General features: G+C 43.1%; 1 protein-coding gene across 5 annotated transcripts in view; it reads left to right on the top strand.

The window, feature by feature from the left end:
- The window catches only part of ATXN1 (ataxin 1), a 245872-nt gene that overhangs the window by 88838 nt on the left and 131102 nt on the right, over positions 1 to 25932 (top strand). For 4 of the 5 annotated variants that reach the window (XR_011246631.1, XM_060023597.2, XM_060023599.2 and 1 more), the window contains one exon: positions 5146 to 5274. The gene's annotated coding sequence lies outside the window, so the exon portion shown is untranslated. Of the gene's footprint in view, positions 1 to 5145; positions 5275 to 22334; positions 23284 to 25932 lie in introns of those variants that run through there. The other variant, XR_011246632.1, reaches the window with a different exon arrangement.

Below are 25932 nucleotides of genomic sequence, written 5' to 3'. Positions count from 1 at the left end.
TGGGCTTTCTGTTTTAAGGTCAATTGATTTGGGATGTTAATTTTATCTGCAAAATCTTTCACAGCAGCAGCAGCACCCAGATTGTGTTTGATTGAATAACTAGGAGAGGGTGTGTGGGCACCAGGGGACAGGGAATCTTGGGAGCCACTTTAGAATTTTGTCTATCACAATGTAACTAAAAGATACAGGAATGAATGTAACTTTTGGCATGGCTGCATCCAAGGGACCTCACTGTCATCAGGACTCAGACGTTCTGTCTTTCAGCCTCATCCCCTGCTGCAGAACTTCACCCTCATGTGGGCTTTCCTCACAAGGTGGTAAAATTAGCTCTGAGGAGACCATGTTTCCATGGAGAGGGCATCTCATTCCTCTTAGTTCCAGCCAGTCTGAGAGAGACCTTTGATGGGTGTGGCTTTGGTTACATGCCCATCCCTACATCCTGTCATCATGGCAAGAGGGATATGTATTCTGATTCTCCAAGCCTAGATCATATGCCCATCTTTATTTATTTTTAAAATTTTATTGAAGTATAATTGATTCATTATGCTGTGTTGATTTCTGCTGTACGGCAAAGTTACTCAGTTATACATACATGCTCTTTTTATATTCTTTTCCATTACGGTTTATCACACGATATTGAATATAGTTCCCTGTGCTGTACAGTAGGACCTTGTTGTTTATCCATCCTGTATATAATAGTTTGCATATGCCTGTCTTTGGGCCCAAGGCATGAGGTCAACCCAGCCCAAATAACAAAGAAAATGGGGGGAGAGGTCATTCCAGAAAGATGCTGTCCAGGCAAAAATGCTAGTTCACTAAATAAAAAGAAAATTTAAGGAACTACCTTATCAAGTATTCTAGGAGAGTCAGTTAGGAAAAGGCCACTACATTTAGAAGACAGGGAGCCATTCCTGGCCTTTAAAAGAGAAGGAAGTTTACTTAAAAAAAAGTGTTGAAATCGAACTCTAAGGGTTTTAAGAGGTACCTGATGAAATACAGTGTTGAATTTATACTACACTTTAACATGTTTTATGGTGAACAGGGGAGCGGTGACAGCCATTTGGGAATGTATTAGGGTCTGGGGAAGATCTTTCAGGGATAGCAATGATTACGTTTTAGGCTGCAAAGAAGTTTCTGGTAGAGGGGGTGAAAAGATTGTAGGAGAGACAGAGGGCAGAATTGACCCCAACAGGACTTGGAGCCAGTAGGAGACAGACTAAGAGCCCCAAAGAGTTTTCACAGATTATAAAGTGGTGTGGGCTTTTTGGGTTGTTTGGTCATTTGTCACTTCTTTGGAAGGAATGATACCTGTTTATTCTAATGTACCCATCTTAAAGTGATTAAATATACTCTGTCTGGCCATGTAATTGACAGAAAGACTTTACACTTAGAGCAGTGGTTCCCAAAGTGTGGTTCCTGGACCAGAAGCCTCAGCATCACCTGGGAACCTGTTAAAAGTGCAAGTTCTTTGGCCTTGCCTCAGACCTCCTAGATCAGAAATTCTGCGGGTGGGAGCCAGCAACATGGTTTCACAAGACCTCCAGGTGTTTTTGATGACGGTTCAGGTGTGAGAGCCACTGCCTCAGAGCATCCGCATCTCTCCTCCATGGACCACGAGGGTTTCCTTAATGGTGGCTTTTGAAAAGCTAGGAGAATCGAGGATAAAGTCTCCTGGTGGTGGGGGGGGAGGGGTTGTAAATCTTGAAAGGAGATGGCAACTGCTCAAAAGCCATTAGTGACCAAAAATATAATGGATTGGAAGAACAGGAGAGAGAAGGGTAAGTTATAACTTAATTGTTCTTGAGTTCATGCAGGACTTTCACTCGGATGATAGGCATGTAGGACCTCCAAGTCCCTGGAGGGCAGAAAAGTGAGAAGGGCTTAAATTATAGCCGTAGAGTAGTGCTTCCTTTGGCATAAAGGTTAAGTCGTAGAACTGGTTTGCGATATGGATCATTTAATTTAAGTGCAGGCTCTTCTACTCAGCACTACCAGGAGGCTGCAAAAGAAGGGCATGGCAAGGTTTCTTTCATCAAGGAGCTTGTAAACTTTTGGAGCCTTTCAAGGCCTACATTGTCTTTTTATACTTCACTGGATTTATTTAACAGTGCTGAATTGAAAAGAACCTCGGGTCAGAATGCTCGCTAAAGGCTGTAAGTGCTGTGGGCCGTCAGGGGAAGGAGAAATTGGCGTTGTGTCGCTTTCATCTCTGGACGGAGAATGCAGCTGTCAGCCTGGCATAATTTCCCAGGTCTCATGGCAGGGTTTTGGACCACTCGGCTTCAGAAAGTTTTTCTTCTTGCTCTTTCTTCCTGAGTTTGCTAAAGCTTGTCAGGACTCCTAAGTCAAAGTGAGGGTTTGGATTTCACGACTTTGAACTTGGAGGATTATTAATATTTTGGTAGTTATATGAGGAACCAGATACGTAGGAGATACTGCATTTTATCCGGTGTCTTAAATGTAAACAGGCTCAAATAGACGTTTGGCATATTCATTGCAAACAGACTTTCAAACTTACTCCATTCACAGGAGAACATGAATGAGCCTGTCTGAGGATGCCTTCGTTTTGTAGGATGAAGAAAGCAAATTCCTGGTTTTCCTTAGTGGAAACATTAAGTTGCACCAGCTCTGGGATGGTAGGGAACAAGAAGACAGTTCAGATGAACACAACATTTCCGTCGCTTTTTATTTCTGTGCACCATGCTGCATACCTGGGTAAATAGATACCAAACCAAGAAACAAAAGCGAAGGTGCACAGGACACTCTAGAAAGTGAGGAAAAATACCATTTCGGTCCAGGAGAGAAATAATAAAAACATCCTAATAGTCAAGAGGAAGCCAGCGAATTTGGAACCTAATAGAAGGTACTAAGAGGTGGTTTTTTGTTTGTTTTTTGTTTTTAGAAGTTTACGTGTAATATGATCTGTCTTTAGCCCTTTTAGGGGAGGGTTTTAAGAGGAAGCTTCGTTTTATTTCATTGTGATGATGGGGTTATTTTTGATGAATTAGGAAGCTAGAGTCTTCCTTTTCTGTCACATCAAGTGTCATGCCTGCACTGAATAATGTTCCTCTAGCAGAAATTACTAGTTTGTTGCTCTGATGGCCCAGTAGTTGGAAAGAAGAATCATTTCTTATTTCAAGGCATGGAGAACAGTTCTGTCGTTCATTTCTTGATCAAGAGGACCCAAATGAAAAAAAAAAGTCAGGGGAAAAAGATGAAATAACAGAAATTAATTGTACAGGTCTAGTCAGCGCACTTATATAATGCAGAGGCTGTTTCCTCTGCCCGGAAACTTGATGACTGGTTAACTCTCGTTCATCGTTCACTTCCCTGTTGAAGTGTTACTTTTGTAAGAAAGACCTTTCTTCTAAGTGACGTTACCCCATGATGGGGTGATTGCAGATCACAGTGTTTATTTGTCCTTCTTAATGCCTATCTGCTTTTCGAATTTCATGCAAATATTAAAAATAGTATACTCTGATCCTTTAATATCTGTTCCTCTTGCAGCAATGAGCTTCTTAAAGGCATAGTCCTCTGTCTGTTTTGTTCACCATTATGAACATAGAACCTGGTGGATATAGTAAGCACCAAGTAAAAATGTGTCCAGTGAATGAATGAATAAGAAAGCAGTTTGTACACTTGAAACTAATATGTTTTATGTCAGTTATACCTCGATTAAAAAACACTTTATAAACTGAATTCAGTATAAAAGTCATGGTTAATTGTATTAATAGCAGACACCTTTCTCCCTTTCGTCCTAATTTTTTCTCTGCATTTTAAAAAATTCTTTATTTTGAGGTCTACTTGTCAGTTTTTTGCCAGTTCCAAATCTAAGATTTGATATTATTCATTCTTGCCTGTTTTTGAGATAAGAGATCACATTTTTCCATCGAAAATATTCCTATACCCACAGTGCTAATTCTGGGATTCCCATTTTTGTTCAATGTACGCTTATGACTTTGAAAGAAAAACATGACTGGTACTTGTGGATGATTTATTTGGGAAGCAAACAAGATTCCAGAGTAGCATTTAAATTCTGTTTCTTGTCATCCCCAAAGCTACTCCGGTAAGCTTCCATACCTCAGGCATGCTCCTCAAAAGTACACAAGTCCAAACACCTTGATAATATTGGCCCAGGAAAAGTTTTTCCTGGCCCTGTCTTACAGGAGGGGGAAAAAAAAAATCAAGAAATCCAGGTGTGCAAATTATTAATGAGATATTGAGAGTAAACTTAATCAGGATGTGAATAGGTCTTTGCTTTAAAAGCAACACACACACAAAAATCACCCAGTCCTTTTCCAACAGGACCTCAATGTGCCACTTCGGTGGGTGGAAATGGCAAATGGCCAAGTGGAAAATTTCACAGCCCTGCAAATGTCCAGTGCACTCAACACTGCAGAACAGCAGTCCGAGGGAGGGGTGTGGACCAAATCATCATGTTCCTGCACATGCCTCTCTCACCAGTTTTCATCTCCTTTTCCTGTTCACTTCCTGATCCAGGCCTTTACTTTTCTTCTCCCTGAGATTCTAGATGCCTCTGTTTCCAGTCCTCTGCTTCCCTTGACCCCCCGGTGAAAGAAGAAACATTTGGACGTTTGGGTCCCCCGGGGATGGTTGATATGGGTGCCTTGCCAAAGCTGGCTTTTATATTCTGGCTCCAAGCTCAGTAACAGGCTTCTGACTGCTAATAATCCTTTGTGTTTACGTGGCGCCTTTCTTCTCGGGAACTGTGAGTGCTTCGCCAGAGTGAGCTTACTGGTCTTCCCAGCCACCCAGTGAGGTATGAAAATGGCAGAAGGTGATCGCTCTAGCTCCCTCCTCCTTGCAAGAGAGCAAACTCAAGTAGCTTATTTTGAGGCTGTGTTGCAAGTGTGCATCTCAGCTGGGTTGCCATCTGAAGTCTCCCAGAATTGGCTTCAACTTGGGGTGGGGATGGGGGTGGGGGAGAGGCTTGACCGCACTGTGCTGTCTCCTGGGACAAGAGCAAAAATACTGCATTTCCTTTTTAAGCAAAGCATACTGGAGAATGGTCTTTGGTGAATTATCCATCAGTCTAATTGATCGTGAACTTCGTTTGTTGAGACAACGGGGGATTTGACGATGTATTCACCTTTCTCTTTTTCTTTTGTTCTGTTCCTATGCTAGGTACTTCTCCCTTCCCTGTGAAAGGAAGAAAGAACACGCCTGGGCCCAGGAGCGCTCCAGCTTCTTCTGGGAAGTCTCCATGGTGAAGGACAGGTTGGGGCTACCTGCGAACCGTGCACAGTGAATGTTGTAAGTTAACAAGATTCGCTTCTGCAGCGACTTGCCTTGTAACGATTTGTGAATCATGGGATGCAGGAGCCAGGGTGCTGAAGTGGTATTAGCATTAGCTCTAGGTGATCCTCCAGTTAATTTCATTTTTTTTTAAGGGGAGAGGTTCTGTTTTTGTTTACCATGAACTTGACTTTCTCTCAGCTTCTGTGGGGCACTGCTCATTATCTTCTTATGGATCAAGTGTGGAGACAGTGACTCTTTCAGTGTAGGAACGCCCTTTTCTCCTGGTGCGGTCACGCCCTTTCTCCTGGTGCGGTTAATAGTATCAGGTTCAGAGCAGCCTCTTTAAACTGGGCTCTGGCAGTTCTTTTAGGTTGTGGGTAGGAGGTAAACTCTTCCAGGCTAAGGTTTCCCAACCAGGATTTGCACCCTGCGATTATTTTATTTATGTGACGTTTTTGATTGGAATGAAATGTTTTTCTGGCTTTCAAAAATCTGAGGTATGCGAGTACAGTCAGCTGTTCGGTGCTTCTCTTGCTTAAAGTTGGCTGATTTATTGCTTTTTATCAGGCTACTGGGTTGGGATTTTGAGATTAGTAGTTTTTGTGTGTCAGCTGCTGGTCACCTTTCATGAGGAGGTTTAGGATCCAGTAATTGAAGGGAAGGCACGCTATAGGCTTCGAGAAGCTCGTCCAGCCCAAAACTTACGGGTCTGCCCAGCTCTGCTGCTTTCTGGAGGTTTTACCTCATTGTTAGACTGTGTCATAAAAGAAAAAAAGTTTAGAAGAGTTTTGACCAGGAAAGAGTAAAACTACAGGAAACCCAGGCTGGCCTATGAACATATTACCTTGAAATTTTAGAAAATGAAGAGCCAACTTCGACTTGGTTTTTTTGTGTGTGTGTGTGTAAATGTATATTTTAAATATATAATATATATATAGACACAATATATATTGTGTGTATATGTATTATATATGCAAATATATGTTTACATATAATATACATATATGTATGTACATGTGTGTGTATATATATATAAATAACTTTATATTAAGTTTTCAGCTTCTTAATAATTTGGTCAAGAAACTTTTCCAGGCATATACTACCATATGTTTCAGTTATGTGAGCTATTTTGAATGAGCAAAATGCAATAATATGAGGGCATATATCAGGGGAAAAGCATCGAAAAGAAAGATTTCCACTGAGCTTTTATTTCTTGGTTTTCTAAAAATTTGTATTAAATACGCATATTTCTCCATACTTCCTGAGGGTTAAGTAGTCATATTAAAATAAGCTTATTGAACTCAGAATCTCCCAGTGCCTCAGAGTAAATGGATGTGGAAGATGCTGGTTTTTTCATGTGCTTTCATTTTGTACATATGATCACATTGGCTCTGGTAGAAAGTATACAGCTCCTGGAATTACTGACCTAAATTCTATTCCTGGTCCTATGGTCAAGTAAGTCTGCAACCTTGGGCAAGTCACTGACCCCCATGAAGTGTTGGTTTATGAGTCTGTATATTGCTCTATGCTGCTTGTTTACTGATGTCGCCATCTTGGTGTGGGCTCCCCAGAAGGAGCAGAGCCTCTTGCAACACACTTTAATCTTACTAAAAAACATCTCATATTCTAAAGGTTGCTACCACTCTTGAGGAATAATTTGTGGGTCCTGTTGGATCTGGGTGCTACAGTAGCAGTGTGCTTTTCTTGAAAGTATTTTCCCAGTCAGGCAGCTGGTGGAGTGCACTTCTGGTAATGTTTTTTAAAGCATTTTTATCCTAGGAAACAAGTGCCTTATGGAAAAGTGCTTTAGGTTTCAGGTTACATTTAAAAGAACACTGCAGTTACTATAATCAAGATAGCTTTTGTTTCGAATTTGGTGTGTTTTTTTTTTTTCTTTAAACCATAGCTTTGAACTGCTTATGTGATAACCGTCAGATCTCAAACATGAAGTGAGGTTTTAAAGACGTTCCAAGGTGTAAACCTTAAGATGCCACATGGCCAACTTGGAGTCATTTAAAAATCTTTCTTTAAATGGAGTGGGTTGAGAGAGAGGAAGAAAATGCTAGATTCTTTTGAACTCCTAGAAACTTTTTCTTCCAAATTGCATTCACTTGGGGAGGTGGGGGAGGTTCCAGTTTTCTCAGTAACTTTTGAAATTAGTAACCTTTTGTAATCTTGGTGCATTTTTACAACACTGAATTCACAGTCTCCTCTTACTTTGGTGTCCTGGGTACCCCAAAGCTGTGCCATTTTAATCGGAAGGCAGGAGATTTTCAAAGGATGTGTGCTTACACGTAGATGGGGTATGATAGTGGGTAGAAGAACATTTGAGTAATAGTCGTGGCAGCCGTTGGAATTAGTGGTGTCCATCCTCAGCAGCCCTTGCACACTGTGCCCTAGACTCACTACCCGTGTAGTTCTCCTCTGTTTGCCCCATTAACCACCTTTCAAATCTGCCACCATCTTTCTAGCAGATGGACTTTGGTCCTGAAAGTGTCTCAGATTGGCTGTGAGGTGCGATATCTTATGCAGAGAGGAGTGGCAAGAAGACTGACCTAGGAGTCGGGAGACCTGGGTTTTACCCATGATGCTGCAGTTGCCTGTATAACCTGGGGCCCCCTAAAGCCCTGGGGACCCATTTTATCCTGAGTAACATGAGAAAGTTGAGTTTAGTGAGCTCTGGTCATTCTGGGTGTCTAACATTGCTTCAAGTATCAGCGTAGATGAGGCCGACTGGACCTTCGTTTTCTCGTTTGTCTTCTAAGCGTCAGTGATTTGGTACAACTTCAGTTTACAAGTGCTTTTGAAACATTGAGCACAGTCTTGTGGTTAAAAAAACAAAAAAAGAATTATTATGTCTGTCACCATCCCGTTACCCTTTACAGAGGACCCTCCCAGGGACCATGTGACAATGGTAAGGTGTTTGAGTGCTTTCTGAGAATAGAGTTTTAGTCACTTAAATTTAGGATCCATACTCGTTGGTCTTCTTGAAAATTAAAAATGAACCACTTTTGAAATTTAACTTCTTAAAAACAGTCCACCTCTGTACTCAAATATTAGTATACAGGTAAGGAGTCAGCGATCTGTAATTCTTTCCTAAGCGTCTCTTAAGCTTCCTTAAGTAGGTCTTCTCCATGTTGCCTCTTTAAAGCAGCCTTCCCTGGCCTATATGAAATAACACCCACCCCACCCCTCTCATCCTCTAGCCTACTTTATTTTTCTTTGAAGCACCTTACATATTATACATGCATTTGTTAATCAGCCGTCTCCTCAGTTAGACTGTAAGCTCCATGAAAGCAGGGATAATCATCATCATTATTCCTGGTGAATCCACGACACCTAAAATACTGTTTGTCCTGTAGTGGGCATGCAGTAAATATTTGTTGAGCGACTAAGCACAGAATAAACACATGCCCGGGCTTCTCACGTGTGGGCCTAAGCCATTCAGAAAAGGACCACAAACATGGTTCTGATGAGAGCTGCTTCAATCTCATAGGAGTTTGGTCAGGTAGAGGCAGGCATGGAGAGACTAGTTCATTGTATTTTCCTTAGAAGTAGATGTTAAATGTTTATGATGTGTATAAGTCAATGTGGGAAAGGAAACCTTTTTTTTTTTTTTTAAAAAAGGGTTTTATAGAACTATCAGTAGAGTTTGGGGATTTTCTGATGCTTGAATTCTACACTGTGTGTGTTTCCTCTCCTTTTCCATTTGAGTGTTTTGCTGTATGGGTTGTTTGTGAATGGCCTGCCCTGGCATTCTGTGAAGGGTTGGAGTGTTGCCTTATAATCCTATCACTTGATCACTGTTCATGTTGACATCTGTCTTCAAAGTGGCAGATGGACTCGGAGTGCCAAGGCTACCTAGAAACTCACCGTTTACTGAATAGCATCATTTTCATTTTCTTTTCTTTTGGTTGATACACACTTTGGAATTAAAAAAAAAAAATAGTGCACCGGTACAAACCGAGTCCACTGAGCGTCCCTCTGGTGTGCAGGGAGAAGTTGACAAACACTTTTTTAGGGAGGCATCATCCTATGTGGCTTTTGAGGCTCACAGGGGTCAAGGTTTCTTGAATTTTCTGTGTTTATTGACCCGTTTTCAGAGTAACTGCTCTGAGAGCAGGAGTTACATTATTCCTATGAAGAAATGGAAAGACTCAAAGAAACACCTCTGTGCCTATTTAGACAGCATTATGCTGTCTTTATAAGCTTTGAAAAATGGGAGCTGAATTTCTAGTCTCCAGAGTGAGGGAATTACACATACACACTCTAATCAGAGCAATTGGGGAATTTCCCTGTGTGTCAATTTGTACCTTTTAGATTTGCCATCTGTGATGCCAGATTTTTTTATGATCTCTAGTGCTATCATAGAAAAAAAAAAAACTTAAGTAGATAAGGGGATCAGAAGGAAAGGGGAGATTTTACTATTCGATAAATGAGGGGGGGGAAGTCTCATTTTTTTAAATTCTGGCTTGTAATGGCCCTGTCAATGGGCCTGCGTGTTATAAAGGCAAAGAGGCTCTCATATTTCATGCAGGTACTCTGGGTGTTCTTTGTGTAACCTCGAGTCTTCTGGAATTTTCTTTCACCCATGTCTTTCCCTTTCCCAGGCTTCCTCCAGTTGCTTCTTACCGACGGCGTCACTCATTCCCGGCCATTGCTGCCTTGCAGTTGGGTGGGGGGCCTTGCATGAGCTGCCACTTCTGAGAGTTGACGTCAGCCCTACTTGCTGAGTCTTGGCAGAGGGCAGCCCATCGCAGGCACCCCCGTCCCCTCGTGTTGTCTTCCCCTCGTGCTCAGCCTGCTCCCCTCAGCATCTCGGAGGGAAAAAGGGATATACTTGGAACCTTCAGAAGGTGTGGAAGGACAAATGTTCTTGTACCTTCTACAATATCCGTGTCCTGTGGGGGAAGAGAAGGTGTCCACAGCCTGGTCAGACTGCTTTCTAACTGAGTAGTTGCCGTTACGTAAAAAGGTTTTATGTTCTATTTAAGTTTCGAACTCAGTGAATCCTATGTGTGAAAAGGTGGCTGTGTGCCAAGGTGTGCTCAGGTCTGTTAGGGATGCAGGGATGGGTAGTCTGCATTCACTGCTCGCTGGGATTTTCCTCTCTCCAGTCACTTTGGGAGGGGCAGAGTCGGGTGCTGCGAAAGGGATGATGAGTAAGATTATTCAGATTTGGGCTTTCAGGGAAGGGAGGCTTCACAGAGTGCTGAGCGTCTGAATTAGGTCTTGAAACAGAGGCTGGATTTCAACGCCGTGTGTCTGTGTGTGTGTCTGTGTGTGTGTGTGTGTATTGAGAAGGCGAGGGAGGGAGGGAGACATGATAAACCTAGTCTTTCCTTTTTTTTTTTTTTTTTTTTTTTTTTGCGGTACGCGGGCCTCTCACTGCTGTGACCTCTCCCGTTGCGGAGCACAGGCTCCGGACGCGCAGGCTCAGCGGCCATGGCTCACGAACCCAGCCGCTCCGCAGCATGTGGGATCTTCCCGGACTGGGGCAGGAACCCGCGTCCCCTACATCGGCAGGCAGACTCTCAACCACTGTGCCACCAGGGAAGCCCCCAACCTAGTCTTTTCTTTAACTGCTTTCATCTGGGTAGGTGAGACCTCAGAGCCAGAAATGGCTTTCCATCAGGAATGATGAGCCGTGACCACTGACAAGGACATAGAGTGGGGACTTGGAGGACATGGGAACCATTCTTCTTTAGGGTCATTTTATATAAATATTTATAGGCAAAAGCTGAAGCAAGAACTTGGGCCACTTAAAGAAACGGTGCCTCCCCAACCCGTGTAAAACGTAGTGTTTTCAGCTGAACTTCGGACAGAAACCACACCCGAAACTAAAAATGTATTTCTCAAGTGGTGTTTCTTTGAAGCATTTGCTGTGGAAGAAGCGGTACACACAGAAAGAAGGAAGGGCGAGGATGACTGGGTGGGAGTGCTGCCCTGGAAGGGGAATCTTAAGCCACGGAAAATTCTTCCAACAGAGATCAGAGATCGATCAGCTCTACCATCTTTGTTATAAAAAATATAAATGAATATGACTGTATAGAAATGACTGTAAATCTTTTCTCTCCAAGTATATCATATCATAGTATTTAAATTATTTTCATTGTTCCTCTAAAAGATTGTTGTTTCTCCTTTGCTTTCTTAGAGAAAAAGTAAGGCACAGATAGGAACTAAATGACATTTTGTCATAAAGCCAAAACAAAATCTGATAGCTATCAGCAAATAAATTGTTCTTTGGGACTAATGTATAAAGAGAAACAGATAATTTCATTCTTTTAATTTCCCACATTTTCACTTTTGTAAAATAATCATTTTTTTAAGACCAGAAAATCATTTAACCCCTCCTTTCCTCAACATATATTCACATTAAATTTCCAGTGCTTACTATGTAATAAATTCCAAGAGGGGGGACTCTTAGATTGAAAGAATTAACCCATCTTCTCTATGTCCTGAGGATTATGTTAACCTTTTGCAGACACCTGAATAAGAATGTTACATGATTCAAAAAAGTCATTTTCTACAAGCATAAAATGCTTTTTAGGTGAGATAGGTTTCAAACAGCTAAGTTTACTATGTTGGGGGATTTTAGTGTTTCAACGTCAGTTTCCTTTTTTAAAAAAAAAATAAATTTATTTATTTTTGGCTGTGTTGGGTCTTCGTTGCTGTGCACGGGCTTTCTCTAGTTGCGGCGAGAGGGGGTACCCTTCGTAGTGGTGTGCAGGCTTCTCGCTGCGGTGGCTTCTCTTGTTGCGGAGCATGGGCTCTAGGTGCGCGGGCTTCAGTAGTTGTGGCATGTGGTCTCTGTAGTTATGGCTCGCGGGCTCTAGAGCACAGGCTCAGTAGTTGTGGCACATGGGCTTAGTTGCATCACAGCATGTGGGATCTTCCCGGACCAGGGCTCGAACCCGTGTCCCCTGCGTTGGCAGGCAGATTCTTAACCACTGTGCCACCAGGGAAGTCCAATGTCAGTTTTCTATTTGTGCTTCTGTTCTGAAACAACTTCCTTAAGTAGAATCCCCCAAAGTGGAAATGTTAATGGGATACAAACGGCAACCTCCTTCAGAATCTTTTTGTTTCCAAAACTCAAGTTCCTGTCATGCTCTTTGGACTCTTCACCAGCTTCTTCCACCTGTAAATCTTACTTCTTTCCCAGTACCTTTATCACACACGTCCTGTGACCATCTCCCTTCCGGCCACGACTGTCTAGCACTAGGACTTGTCCACAGTGCCAACAGAATTTGCTGCTTGGGACCCCTGCACGGGTACTGGGCTGTGCTACATCTTTCATTCTGTACATCAGCCATCCTTACAGACATTGGGACATCAATGTTTTGCATATCTGGAAATGAAAATGCTCTTGCTAAAATTGTTTTCTGAAAATTTCCATTAGGTTGCTCTTCATTTCATTTTTTTTTTTTTTTTCCTGCAGTCTTTGCAGCTTGCATAGAACTGAAAAATTGTAATTTCTCCAGGGCTAAAATCCAAGACTTTGATAGGCAGTGTTAATGTCTGGGTCTCCTACAAGTTGCTATCCACTGTAAGCATTGTAAACCTTACCCTGCAGAACAAAGAGAACTGGATTGTTCCCTTCTCCTACCATGGCAAGCCCTAGTTTCTCAGTGTCTTTTGTCTTTTCTTCCTTGTTCTCCAAGAAGAGGGAGTATGAGGTTAGGATGCAGTTGTTCAGAACAGGGACAGCTATTGCCTGTGCAAACAGATTTTTTTCCCTTCCCTTTCTTTGGCAACCTCAGTTGTTCTACCTGTTTCTGGCTCTCCTGCTTCTGCTATGAAAAACCTCCCTCCCTCCACTTTCAGGAGACTAATAAATATATAAATGTCAGTTGGTTCCTGCATATCTACAAGCTCACATAATTCAGAATAGTCATTCAGCCTGTATCTTCAGTGAGTTTCTTACCCCTTCTCTGTCACCGCCACATCAAGTACAAGTGCAGATTAAAGGATAGTATGTCAAGGTGAGAGCTGTCCGCTGGGTAATGTTAGTCTGTCATTCCTTTAGTGGAGCAGATTAGCTGCCAATCGGTATCTTGTTGCTGTCATCAGAATTTACAGTCCAGGTTGCCCACTCTGCTGGCGATCTATTTCTGAGCCCCAGCAATGACGCCCGTTGTCCTAGCAACCTGCTGGCTAGCACTTCCCTAAAGGCAAGAAGAGGAGTGGCAGTGGAAGAAGGAGGCCTCCAGAGGGTCAGAAGGGAGGTGGCGGTCACCTTGCTCAAGGAGGATTTTCCATTTCCTTCATCTGGGCAGGCCTCCAGGAAGAGTATGTCAGTATCATGGGAGTGTCACTTACTAAGGATCGTGGACCACATGGTCTTTCTGGTGCAGATAGCATCCCATGGAGAATAACAGACTGATTAATGGGTAGTCCAGGCAGAATGTGGGGACTGCCGGGCCAGGATGTTAGGTGATCTCAGAACATTAGATGGTATCAGTTTTTCTTGTGAATTGGGTTAATGTTCCCGTTGCTTATCAGCACTGGTGTTCAGAGTTGGGGACATGGGTAGATATTTGGGAGGAATCAGAGGTTAAGGGAGGAGGATAAAGGGGAACACCCCAGTCAATCTTGGCTCCTTTTCCTGTTGACAGGTGTGGCCTGAAAGCAGTTGAGTGTAACTGGAGTTCTCTGACTGGGCTCTAGTGATTATCGGCGTTCGCAGCATTGCAAAGGAACACCCCTTGTCCTCTTTAATTACTCTCCTCCGCCGTTGATGTCAAATTGACTTGGCATTAAATGACTTTTTCCCCCTCTTCTGATTTGGATCCAAAAGAACATAGAAGCCTTCTATCTTAAAGCCCCTAACTTAGTTGGCGTTGCCTAGATTAAGTCTAAAATTGGGCAGTCAACTGACCGTGGATATCTTGGGGACTTAACTCCATAGCCGTTTCATCAGAGAAGCCCCTAGCCAGTGCCTTTGACTGACATTTTTTCCTAGGGAGTGCCTCTGTCTCTCTTGGCATGGAGATGTCAGGACATTTTTCACAAAAAAAGGGTGCTGGGGAGCTAGAGAATCTGGTGAAAGGGACGTCCCCAGAACATTTGAAGCCCACCAATGACATAAAATATCATTAGTACCCTTCATTACTAAAAGAATTTTTGTATTTGCAGAGACCTTTTAGTATTTGCTCCACAGAATGACCAGACTTAGCTGAGATAACAGCATGTACCTGTGTCTTCAGGCCGGGGAAGCCGGTTAGGGTGTAACCGAGCATTTCTAGTACATTCTGTATACTCAAGCAGCGATGTGCACTCCTATCTAGTACATTTTATATACTCAGCATATATTAATGCCCCTTTCATAACTAGAATAAGGATAGATAATGAATATCTGGAACTGGAACTAAGAGAAATAATACTTGGACAAAAAAGAAACTCCGAGGGAGTTGTTTGTACTTTCAGAGCATCCTGTGTTTCCAAGATGTTTCTTAAATAAATCAGTTTTGTTTGACAAGCACGTGGTGTGCCCAACAGGTCATTACGTTAAGTCGTTGAAACGGTTTAGACTGTGGAAGACATTGTGTGTTTCTAGAACGATAAATATCTCAGGTACATTTTGTTTTCATTTTTGTTTTTCTTGCGGTACGCGAGCCTCTCACTGTTGTGGCCTCTCTCGTTGCGGAGCACAGGCTCCGGATGCGCAGGCTCAGCGGCCATGGCGCACGGGCCCAGCTGCTCCGCCGTCTGTGGGATCTTGCCGGACCGGGGCACGAACCCGTGTCCCCTGCATCGGCAGGCGGACTCTCAACCGCTGCGCCAGCAGGGAAGCCCTCAGGTACATTTTGATATGGTGGAGAAGCAGAGTTGATTTTTTTTTGGAAAGGATCGTTATGTAACTCTTAATTCAATATTTAATGCTAAGTGTTCATTGTTCTTCATGGTACACAGGCAAGGAAATCAGTTCTGTCATATTGATATGAATAGTAGATACAGACTGTAAATTACATTAAAGTTGGAAGACTAAAGTCCTTCTCTAGGTTGGTTGCTTTTTTAAAAGAAATCTGGTAAAGCAGATCGTAGCCCAGTTAGGACTCATGAGTTTCATGCTTCCTACTGTTTTTTTTTCACAACCTATCTAGATATACAGTAATTGGAAGCACATCTAGAAGAGAAAGAACCTGTTATCTCTCCCCGTTGAATTTGTTGTTGTCAGTCACAGAGGTAGGTGTGAATCTAACTGTTAACAGCTAAGGAGACAGTGGGGGTTCCTTGGGCTTGGTCCAGTAACAGGAGCATCAGGCTAAGGATGGACGCCTGGGTTTTCTTCTCCTTCCCAGCCCTCTGAGACCATGGGCAAGCTCCTTTCTTTCTCAGTGCCTCTATTTCCATGTCTTCCGAAGGAAGGTAGTTCTTACTTTCATTTGCGAACATGAGATTTAAAGGTATTCGTCCAAATAAGGGCTTTTGGACACATCTGTGGGTTCAGATCCTAGACCTGCCACTCATTAGTTGTGTGTCCTTGGGGAAATTGACCCCCTTCTCTGAGTCTTATTTGCCTCGTCTGTAAAATAGGGCTGGTCATATCTATGCTGCAGGATTGTTGAGAGAATTAAATGAGATAATGTGAGTTAAATTTTAGCCCAGGGATTGCTCCCTAGTCACCGTGGCAGCTATAATGCTGTTAGGATAATAAATTTCACAAAACAAAATCTATCGTGATGTGTTGCTGAAATGAACAGGTGAACAGTTGCTACTCGCTAGTCTCTTTGTTGTAGAGATGTTTCCTCTGTAATGGGAATTGTCATGAACTGTCAGTGTCATTGCATCGCCAGCGAAGTCAGTTATGTATTGTCAAAGTCTTCTGCTTCTTTGACATATATGGTAGAGTAATTATGATGGTGAAGGTAGGAGCATTTGTCAGAATTATCCATGTGCATACTCTAAGGGGCCTTGGAATTTTAGGTGAATTTTTTCGTATTAGTCAAACTGAAAGGTACAGTGAGTTTGGAAGATACAATAGTCTCATCTGTAAAAAGAGTAGGGAGATTCCCAAAGGCTATTGATATGAGTGGAACTCTAAAAAAAAGAAAAACTATAATATTTTGATGTGGTTACCATGTCTAGGTGGTGATAGGTGAAAGTTACCTGGTCTAATTCTTTGAAATTAAAGATAGAGAAAACCAGAAGATAGAGGTATACGTTCCTGTGTCTTCTTTCAGCAAGTATTTACCAGGTGTGTGCACTAGGGAAGGCATCCACCACAGCTAAAAAGAGCTTCCAGTCAGTGGGAAAAGAGATGAGAAAATAGGCAACTCCTTTACACTGTGGCCAGGGCTCTTTTAGTGGTACCCAGAGGATGCCATGGATGGAAACCAGTGTGGCATCTTCTGGCCTCAGAGAACTCTTCATTCCCAGACCTGAAGGACCGACAGGTGTTAACCTGGAAACAAGGTGGGTGTATCAGTTGGCATATATATGTAACAAGCCACCCCAGCGTTCAGTGGCTTTAAAACAACAAGCATGTATTACTTCTTATGATTCTGTGAGTCAGCTGGGTTATTCTAGGCTAGCCAGCTTGGCTGTGACTGGTTGGTCCTCGATGGCCTCACTCGTATGTCCAGCTGTAAGGCTGGTTGGGAGAGGGACTGCTGGTCCCTGCCCCACGTGGTCTCTCATCCTCCAGGAGGCTAGTCTGAGCTTTCGTATTGCGATCTCAGGGCTCCCGGGAGCAGCAAGAGAAGATGAACTCCAGCACACAAGTGCTTTTTAACCTCTCCTTGCAGCATCTTTGCTAATTTCCCTGTGGCTAAAGCAAGTCACCCCATAAGTCCAGATTCAAGGGATGGGGGAAATGCCAGCTTTAGTTGGTCACATGATGGACAGCGTGTGCCAAGCTCAGAGAGGAGAGAGAACATGACATGTTGGAAAAGTGCAAATAGCCCAGAGCCGCTAGAGCGGAGCAGGTGAGAAGTGTCAAGGGAGGGGCCAGATCACCAAGTGTCTTTTCAGAAAGCTCTGCGGAGGAGTTCGCATTGTATCTTGAAGACAGGAGAGAGTCCTTGAAAGATTTTAAGCAGGATGTTGACATCATCAATTCATTATGTAAAAACTCGGTTAATGGCAAATGCCTCAAAGCATTTGTTAGCCTAGGCCATTCAGGAAGGTTTCCAAAGAGGCGTCCCGGGGATCATTGGAGAAAAGAGAAACACTACAACTGAGAGGTGGTTCCAGGTTGACATGGCTTTCTAAACAGTGGAACCAGAAAAGAGGATGGTGAGCCTCCAAAGAAGGGCAGAGGCGCTCAGGTCATGCGCAGTGTCTATGTGAAGTCTGCCCGGAGGGCTCAGAACACATTAAGGGAGTCAGACCTTGCAGGCAACGTTTATTGCATCACTTCCTGGTGGGGTCCTGCCCGCTCCTGTGTACTGGGGTTTCTGAACAAATACCTACCGATGGGCTAATTGAAAGACCCATAAAGAAAGTGTCTTTGGCTGACAGGTAATATTGCAACGCCACCGCAGCTGAAGACTCTTCTTTCCAACGGGTTTCCCTGTGACACCTCAAAATAGGCAGTGTGTTCCAGGGGCCCTCAGACCCTCTAAAAAAAAATCCTTCTTTACCCTCGGATGGGACCAGGGCTCACTCGTTAATTTCAAGAAGTGACCTTTTAACTGTGCTATTAAGTGTCACTCTTTAAAAATACTAAAATAGAAATGACTGTTTCATTTCACTAAATTCAACTCACTGAGACTGAGAACTTGTGGTTTTCACCTTTCCGTTTGGGACCCAGTTTGTTGTCACCGAAACTGCACGATATTGGGTGGGAGTTGGCAGGGTCCTTTTCAGGCTTTGGGGTTATAACTCCCACGTGCTAAGTGCTATCTTTTATAGATCAAAAAAAATGGGGGCAGGGGACACCTAAATGTGCATGAAGCAGATAATAATTTGCCTTGTTTTCTTTTAAATTTTCCAGTAAAAAATAGGAAGTACAGAGAGCGTAGACAGGGTGGCGCAGGCTGCTGCGTGGCCTGCGTTGTGCTCTTTGCTTTGAGGGCCACCTTCCCTGACCGTGAAGTTGACAGCCAAGTAAAATCAAGGGGATAGAGGAAGATTTCAAGGCAAGGAGGGCTAAAAGCCCAGAGCATGGTCCTCTGGGAGCAGGCGGGCCAATTTTGTAGCTCAGAGTCCTACATTATCTCCACTTACAGAGTTTTAAAACCAACCTCTGGTGAGGATACTTGATGGTATTAGCTCTTCATTTTGTGCTCACTGATACAGGTGTTGGGTTAGCTCTGAAATCGGTTGAGGGAATGGCTCTGCCCCTTTGGGGGCTAGAGGCTTGGCCCCCGTGTCTGGCAGGGTGATCGCCAGGTACTGCTACTTGGTTGGGGACACATTTTCAGACAGGAGAGGGTTTGAGAAACCCCGATGCTGGGTCAGAGGCTAAAGGCATTTGTTTGCTGCTGAGAAACAGCAAGCATTTTAGACATTCTTAGCAGAAAGTCTCAAACGGTTACGTGAAGGACAGGTCGATGTGTGGAAGGGGACCTCATCATTTAAAATGTCCCTGTGTGGTGAGCTTCATTGTCTTGTGAAATGGAAATGAAAACACGGCGTGTTTGGGAGTTCTCAGTTCTGCCTGTTTGCTTTACTAGCAGATTACTGCACAAACACTGACTCATTGCATCTGATCTTGAAAGGAAAATACAGTTTGCTGTGTTCCACCTGGTCTGGTTTCCAGCACAGAGTCTAGAACAGTGGCAGGTGAAGGAGAGAGCCCAGCCATATAGGTAAAGGAAGGTCCAACTCCCATATTCTTTCTGTACAATAAGAGGTTTTGCGTGAAATATTAATCAAAATAATATATGTCTCTTTACAAATGCTTATTCAATCTGTCCGAGAACATGTAGAGTATAGAGGAGGAAAATAGAATCTTATTTTTGAAAAGCGGGTGAAGATGCAGGTGTGTGTATGCTGCCACCTGTGTATTATTTCACTGGGTTTTGTCACCTTATTTTCTCACCCACCTGTGCTTTCTGTGGTACCTGAAGCAATGTAACCAGGCTAATAAATCCACAAGGGACATGAGTACACAGTTAAAATTAACACTGATCAAAACCACCTCCTGAAAGACTGCCAACAAACACATGAAAGGATGCTCAACATCACTAATCGTTAGAGAAATGCAAATCAAAACTACAGTGAGGTGGCAGCTCACACCAGTCAGAATGGCCATCATCAAAAAATCTACAAACAGGGCTTCCCTGGTGGCGCAGTGGTTGAGAGTCCGCCTGCCGATGCAGGGGACATGGGTTCGTGCCCTGGTCTGGGAAGATCCCACATGCCGCGGAGCGGCTAGGCCCGTGAGCCACGGCCGCTGAGCCTGCGCGTCCGGAGCCTGTGCTCCACAACGGGAGAGGCCACAACAGTGAGAGCCCTGCGTATGGCAAAAAAAAAAAAAAAAAAAAAAAAAATCTACAAACAGTAAATGCTGGAGAGGGTGTGGAGAAAAGGGAACCCTCTTGCACTGTTGGTGGGAATGTAAATTGACACAGCCACTATGGAGAACAGTATGGAGGTTCCTTAAAAAAACAAAAATAGAACTACCGTATGACCCAGCAATCCCACTACTGGGCATATACCCTGAGAAAACCGTAATTCAAAAAGAGTCATGTACCACAATGTTCATTGCAGCACTATTTACAATAGCCAGGACATGGAAGCAACCTAAATGTCCATCGACAGATGAATGGATAAAGAAGATGTGGCACATATATGCAATGGAATATTACTTAGCCATAAAAAGAAATGGAGTTATTTGTAGTGAGGTGGATGGACCTAGAGACTGTCATACAGAGTGAAGTAAGTCAGAAAGAGAAAACAAATACCATATGCTAACACATAAATATGGAATCTAAAAAAAAAGTTCTGAAGAACCTAGGGGCAGGACAGGAATAAAGATGCAGACGTGGAGAATGGACTTGAGGATACAGGGAGGGGAGAAGGGTAAGCTGGGACTAAGAGAGTGGCATGGACATATATACACTACCAAATGTAAAATAGCTAGGGGGAAGCAGCCGCATAGCACAGGGAGATCAGCTTGTTGCTTTGTGACCACCTTGAGGGGTGGACTAGGGAGGCTGGGAGGGAGATGCAAGAGGGAGGGGATATGGGGATATATGTATATGTATAGCTGATTCACTTTGTTATACAGCAGAAATTAACACACCACTGTAAAGCAATTATACTCCAGTAAAGATGTTAAAAAAAAAAAAAAAAGAAACCCACCCCCTATACTTTTTGAGAAGTTTTAATAATACGCTGAAGTCTGAGTGAGGGGAACTTTCTTTGAAGCTACCCTTGATCACCTCCGTTATTCATGTACAGAGGCAGTCACGTCAGCTAAGGTCTGACAGATGGTGTGGAGACCGTAATGCCTGCTAAGTATTCTGAGCATCTTATAACAAGAGAGAGGCTCTCCTGGTTCAGAATACTGTTGCTTCTCCCCCTTTTTAAGTAAACTCTCCTGATATCACAGTAGATCTCTGTCTCTCTAATGTGCACACAGACACCCATATCCCTGGTGTGCTCTCCTGAAGGCAACCCAGCTACAGAGGAGCAGCCTGACTCCAGAAAGCACAGGAGCCTTGCGTTCAGCTGGCTCTCTAGCCCCAGATTCTCGGATAAGGGGCATAAAGTCATAGCTTACATTAAAGCCCCTCTGATCTACTCTCTTATCTCTTATACCGCTCGCATATCTAGATTCTTTGAACCTAACCTTTTCATTGCAGCTGACTCAGAAATGCAGAGTTCTGAAGCCTGTCCATTTACTTATTCCATCTCACTCTTAGATTTGCTGACCACACTTTGTGAAACTGGAAACTCCAAATTAGTTTCCATGATGAAATATGTAGCCGCAGTTGAAAATTGTTTAGCAGAAGCCGTGTTGATTTTAGGATTAAACTCCTTCCGAGTTTTGCCTCGTGACTTTTTGTATTGCTGGGAGTCTTTCAGATAGAAGGGAGGGGTCAGGATGGAGAGCAGAGCTAGGCTTCTATGAAAACCTGTGGCGAAAGGTCATCAGTGGCATGGAGGGAATTTCCAAGGAGCACGATTTGATTTCACCAGTTGCTGCAGGCTTGTTTTTTTCACTGTCTGGACTTCCTCTTCTCCTTTTGGACCTCATCTTTCCCCTCTCCCGAATACCTCAAATCAGTTCATGCACCTTGGTTGACCTGTAGAGAAACAGTCTCATAAAGACATATGAAGGTGATAGGGACCTTGGCCAGGATGGTTGCGCTTGGCAAAAGCTCGGGGACCCAAGGATTGAATTTTTTTAATGGTGGAATTGCAGCTGATCCTGGAGGAGGTCTTCTGGGTGTCATTTTCTCAAACACATTACGAAGCAAGCAGCTGCCCATCTAATCAACACACGCTATCTGTTCTGCTGTCTCCGCAATAGCTTTCCACATATAATAACTAATAACAATCGTTATAATGCTCTAAAAACGTTGCATATCAATTTCAAAGCTATGGTGTACTTCACCAATTCCTTTTGTTCCCAGGTTTTAAAATTGTGATAAAATACACACAACAAAACTTCCCATCGTAACTGTGCATCTTTAAGTGTATAGTTCAGTGGTATTAAGTACATTCACCTGTCGGGAAGCCATCACTGCCATCCAAGAATGCTTTTCATCTTGCAAAATGGAAACTCTATACCACCAAGCACTAACTCTCTATCCTCCCTCCTCCAAGCCCCTGGCGAGTACCATTCTACCTCTGTCTCTATGGGTTTGACTCCTGTAGGTACCTCAAACAAGTGGAATCATACAGTATGTGTCTTCTTAGGACAGGTTGATTTCATTTCTCATAATGCCCTCAAGGTTCATCTGTGTTGGGGCATGTGTCAGAATTTTCTCCCTTTTTAAGGCTGGATAATATTCTGTTGTATGTATAGACCACCTTTTTTTTTAATCCATTCATCCATTGATGGACACTTGGGTTGCTTCTACCTCTTGGCTGTTGTGAATGATGCTGCTGTGAGCATGGGTGTGCAAACATCTGTTCAAGACACTTCACCAGCTCTTTTTTTTTTTTTTTTTTTGCAGTACGCGGGCCTCTCACTGTTGTGGCCTCTCTCGTTGCGGTGGAGCACAGGCTCCGGACGCGCAGGCTCAGCGGCCATGGCTCACGGGCCCAGCCGCTCCGCGGCATGTGGGATCTTCCCGGACTGGGGCACGAACCCGTGTCCCCTGCATCGGCAGGCGGACTCCCAGCCACTGCGCCACCAGGGAAGCCCCTCACCAGCTCTCTTTTATGTGCTTGCTGGATACAATTGTTTGAAGAAGACGTGCACCTACCCTCTTTGAGCCTTTTTCATGATAGAACTAGGTAGACTTTCTGCCCAATAGTGTTATTCGAAGAATCTTCTCTGCCATCTCTCACCGGATACCTGAAATGCCACTAATAGCAGTTCAGTCCTCTAGAATTGAGCAAACCTTCCTCTTGTTTTACATTAAAATGCAATTGACCCTGGGACAGAAGCTATAGATAACATTTTAGTGCCTTGGTGTGAATTAGTTTAATCAAATCCTGTCTTAGAAGCTTTATCTGTCCCTCTCCCTTGTTCTTAACTATTGGCTCCCTGTTGCGTCTGTTTTATTTTAATTTATATTAGACATATATTACTATATTTATAGCCTTGCCTTATTACTACAAGCATCACACTGTATTAAAATTGCTCATTTATATTGTGCATCTTCTGATAGATTAGAAGCTTCTTAAGGACAGGACCCTTGTACAATTTATGTTGGTTTTTCAGGCCCTAGTAAATGTTACACACAGACAGCTCTAAATAAACATTCATTCATTTATTCATCAGGCATTTATTGAGTGCCCACTCTGTGCCTGCAGGTGAATCTTAAAATTCTGCCTTTCGGGGCTTCCCTGGTGGCGCAGTGGTTGAGAGTCCGCCTGCCGATGCAGGGGACACGGGTTCGTGCCCCGGTCCGGGAAGGATCCCACATGCCGCGGAGTGGCTGGGTCCATGAGCCATGGCCGCTGAGCCTGCGCGTCTGGAGCCTGTGCTCCGCAACGGGAGAGGCCACAACAGTGAGAGGCCCGTGTACCAAAAAGAAAATAAAAATTCTGCCTTTCTAGTTTTGGGTGGCCGAAGAGGAACTCTGTCCACTGTACAGTTTTGGAAGATTTTAGAAACCTTCAAATCTGCCTCCCTATATTTTTAGGTGCAGAGACTTGATCCAGATGATCACTCAACCTCTCAAATAGTTTTCTATCACAAATCTACCCACTATTTTGTGCTTCTGTTCAGAAGCAGCATTAATCTAAGTACGTGTACATTCTTCCATTCAAAATTAAGACAGCAAGGCAGGAGACTATGTCCCTTTTACCTTCTGGGCATGACTTGTAATGTACTGTTTTTCTCCCTTTGCTGCTGAGGAATGATTCAGTGTACGTTCTGAAGCAGCACTGAGAACTTCTGGTGGTTCTAAATCTCAGTATCTCCAATATCAGGCATGGACATTTTATAAACGCATGCATTAGCTTAGCACATTGTTAATAGTAATCTCCTTAGAAAGGGCGCTGGGATTTGATTCCTTTGGTTAGTATGATGTGTGTTGAGTTGTAACTGTGTACCTCACTGTATACTCATAGCCCAGGGATAACATACACTCCCTCACAGTATGTCCCCCTTTATCAGGTAGTGGTTATTACCTTGTAAATGAGTTTATTTTCTCCAAACTAAATGATTAGGCTCTAGCCTCAGTGTGTTAGTTCTCAGTGATGTTACTATCAAGGTTAATAGGAGACAAATTATCAGTTTGGTTTATATTGTTGTTCCTGCTGTCATTCTGTGATTATTGCTACAGTTCCCTGTTTGGTAGGTAAACAGAGTTAAATATTCAGTGGTCACTAGATTGAAACAGAAATTGGATAGCTTTACCAAGAGCATATCCATGTTTTATAAGGAACAGAAAAAAACAGGAATAAATGGAATCTTCAGACAATCTTTTAGTCTTCTTTTAGAAAATAGTTTGGCTTTTTCCCCTACTAGAATTTGGACAGGGTTGTTAGCAGGTAATAACGTTTAAAGTGAACTGTTCTTAAAAAGTTTTCCCTGCTGGCTCTCTTATATTCCTACTTTAATGCAATAGAAATGAAAGTTACAGGAAAGATAATTGCAATATGCCTAAAAACTGAACTACAGTAAATAGCTGTAGTGAATTTATGCCCATAGAAAGGGAGAATTCAAAACAGATGGCTTTTGGTTAAAGGTATTTCCTGTAACAGATTTCAAGATGAAACTGTCAGCTTAGGAAAGATGATAAAGATAATCTTTTAAAGCACTGGTGCTAGATACCTGTTTCGCTCTACCATTCCTCCCTACCCTGAGGACCACTACCATCACCACCACCCCCGCCTTAAAGCAACAGTTCTGATGGATAAGAACAAACATAGCAATCCAGCACTGGTGATTGGACCATGCATCCCTCAGGTTTGTGGCTGGGGAACCCATCTCAGCTGAGGAGAAACTGTGAGGCATGCTAATTCCTGGTCACGTTGCTACATTATCTCCATAAATAATTTGCATCATGGGGTATTTCTGCATGTCTTGTGCATTTTACTGTTATTTTTAGCCAGGAGGTTTTTTTTTTTTTTTTTTTTTTTACAATAACAATTTTTTTAAATAGACTAATCAAGAAACCCTCCTCTAGAGTCCAGGAAACAAGTGCTGGGAATATGTGGAGGTCTGTCTCCTTCCCTCTCCAGACATTTCTCTTTGCCGCTGCTGTTGCTGCTCCTGCCGTTACGTTTTTAACTTTAGTTCTCTGGAATTTCCATTGCTTTTTTCCCTTAGGCATCAGACGTGGCTGTTGACGTAATTTGTATCACGAGAGGCTGCACCACGGTGATCTAAAGCGAGCACTGGCTTTTGTGTAAGGCATTGGCTATTCTACTCTTAACAAGGAGAACGTTATTGGAGGCTTGAGTTACGAGATGGAAAGAGCGTTACCTCTTCCATTTGAAGAAATTAGTCTCTTAGAAGTAATCTCTGCAATAGCTTTTAGAGGAGTTAGGAAACTACAGAGAAGCAACATAAAAAACCTACCATGTTGCTGTCGCCCGTAAATGTTGGCATTTGAGTGTTTTCTTCCAGAATATTTTCTGTGCATACATATACAAATAAATGGAGGCAGCTTTACAAAAATGGCATCATAATTGGTAGACTCTTCTGAACCTTCTTTTCTCACTTAGGAATCTGTTGTGAACGTTTTTCCTTGTTAATAAATATAGGTATTGAAAACATCTATGGCTTCTGAGTTTTTCAGTGCATGGATATAAGAGTGACCATTCTCTGGCTTCACCAATTGCAGGTGCCCTTTCTCCTCCCTCTCATTCTCTTTCCTGCTGGGATCCACTGTAGGTCTCTTGCTCTGCCCTTAATTGTGGTAAGATGAGAAACCTGAATGAGGAGAAGATCTAGGGACCCTGCTTGATAGAGAGCTACGCTCTTGGGTTCCCTCCTCCTGGTCAGGACTTTTGAGAAAGTATTACTCTTCCACCTTGGCCTCCTTAACATAGCTCAGCATGTCTTTTCTTGGAAATTTTACTTTCCCTTAGATTCCCAGTATCTTCTGTTGACTTTCCCTCAGGGCTAATGACTGATAACCTCACCTGTAGTGG

This window comes from Delphinus delphis, chromosome 10, assembly GCF_949987515.2.
Source record: "Delphinus delphis chromosome 10, mDelDel1.2, whole genome shotgun sequence".
Lineage (NCBI taxonomy): Eukaryota > Metazoa > Chordata > Mammalia > Artiodactyla > Delphinidae > Delphinus > Delphinus delphis.
Note: the sequence above shows the minus strand (reverse complement) of the source record. Positions and strands in the feature narration are given on the sequence as shown.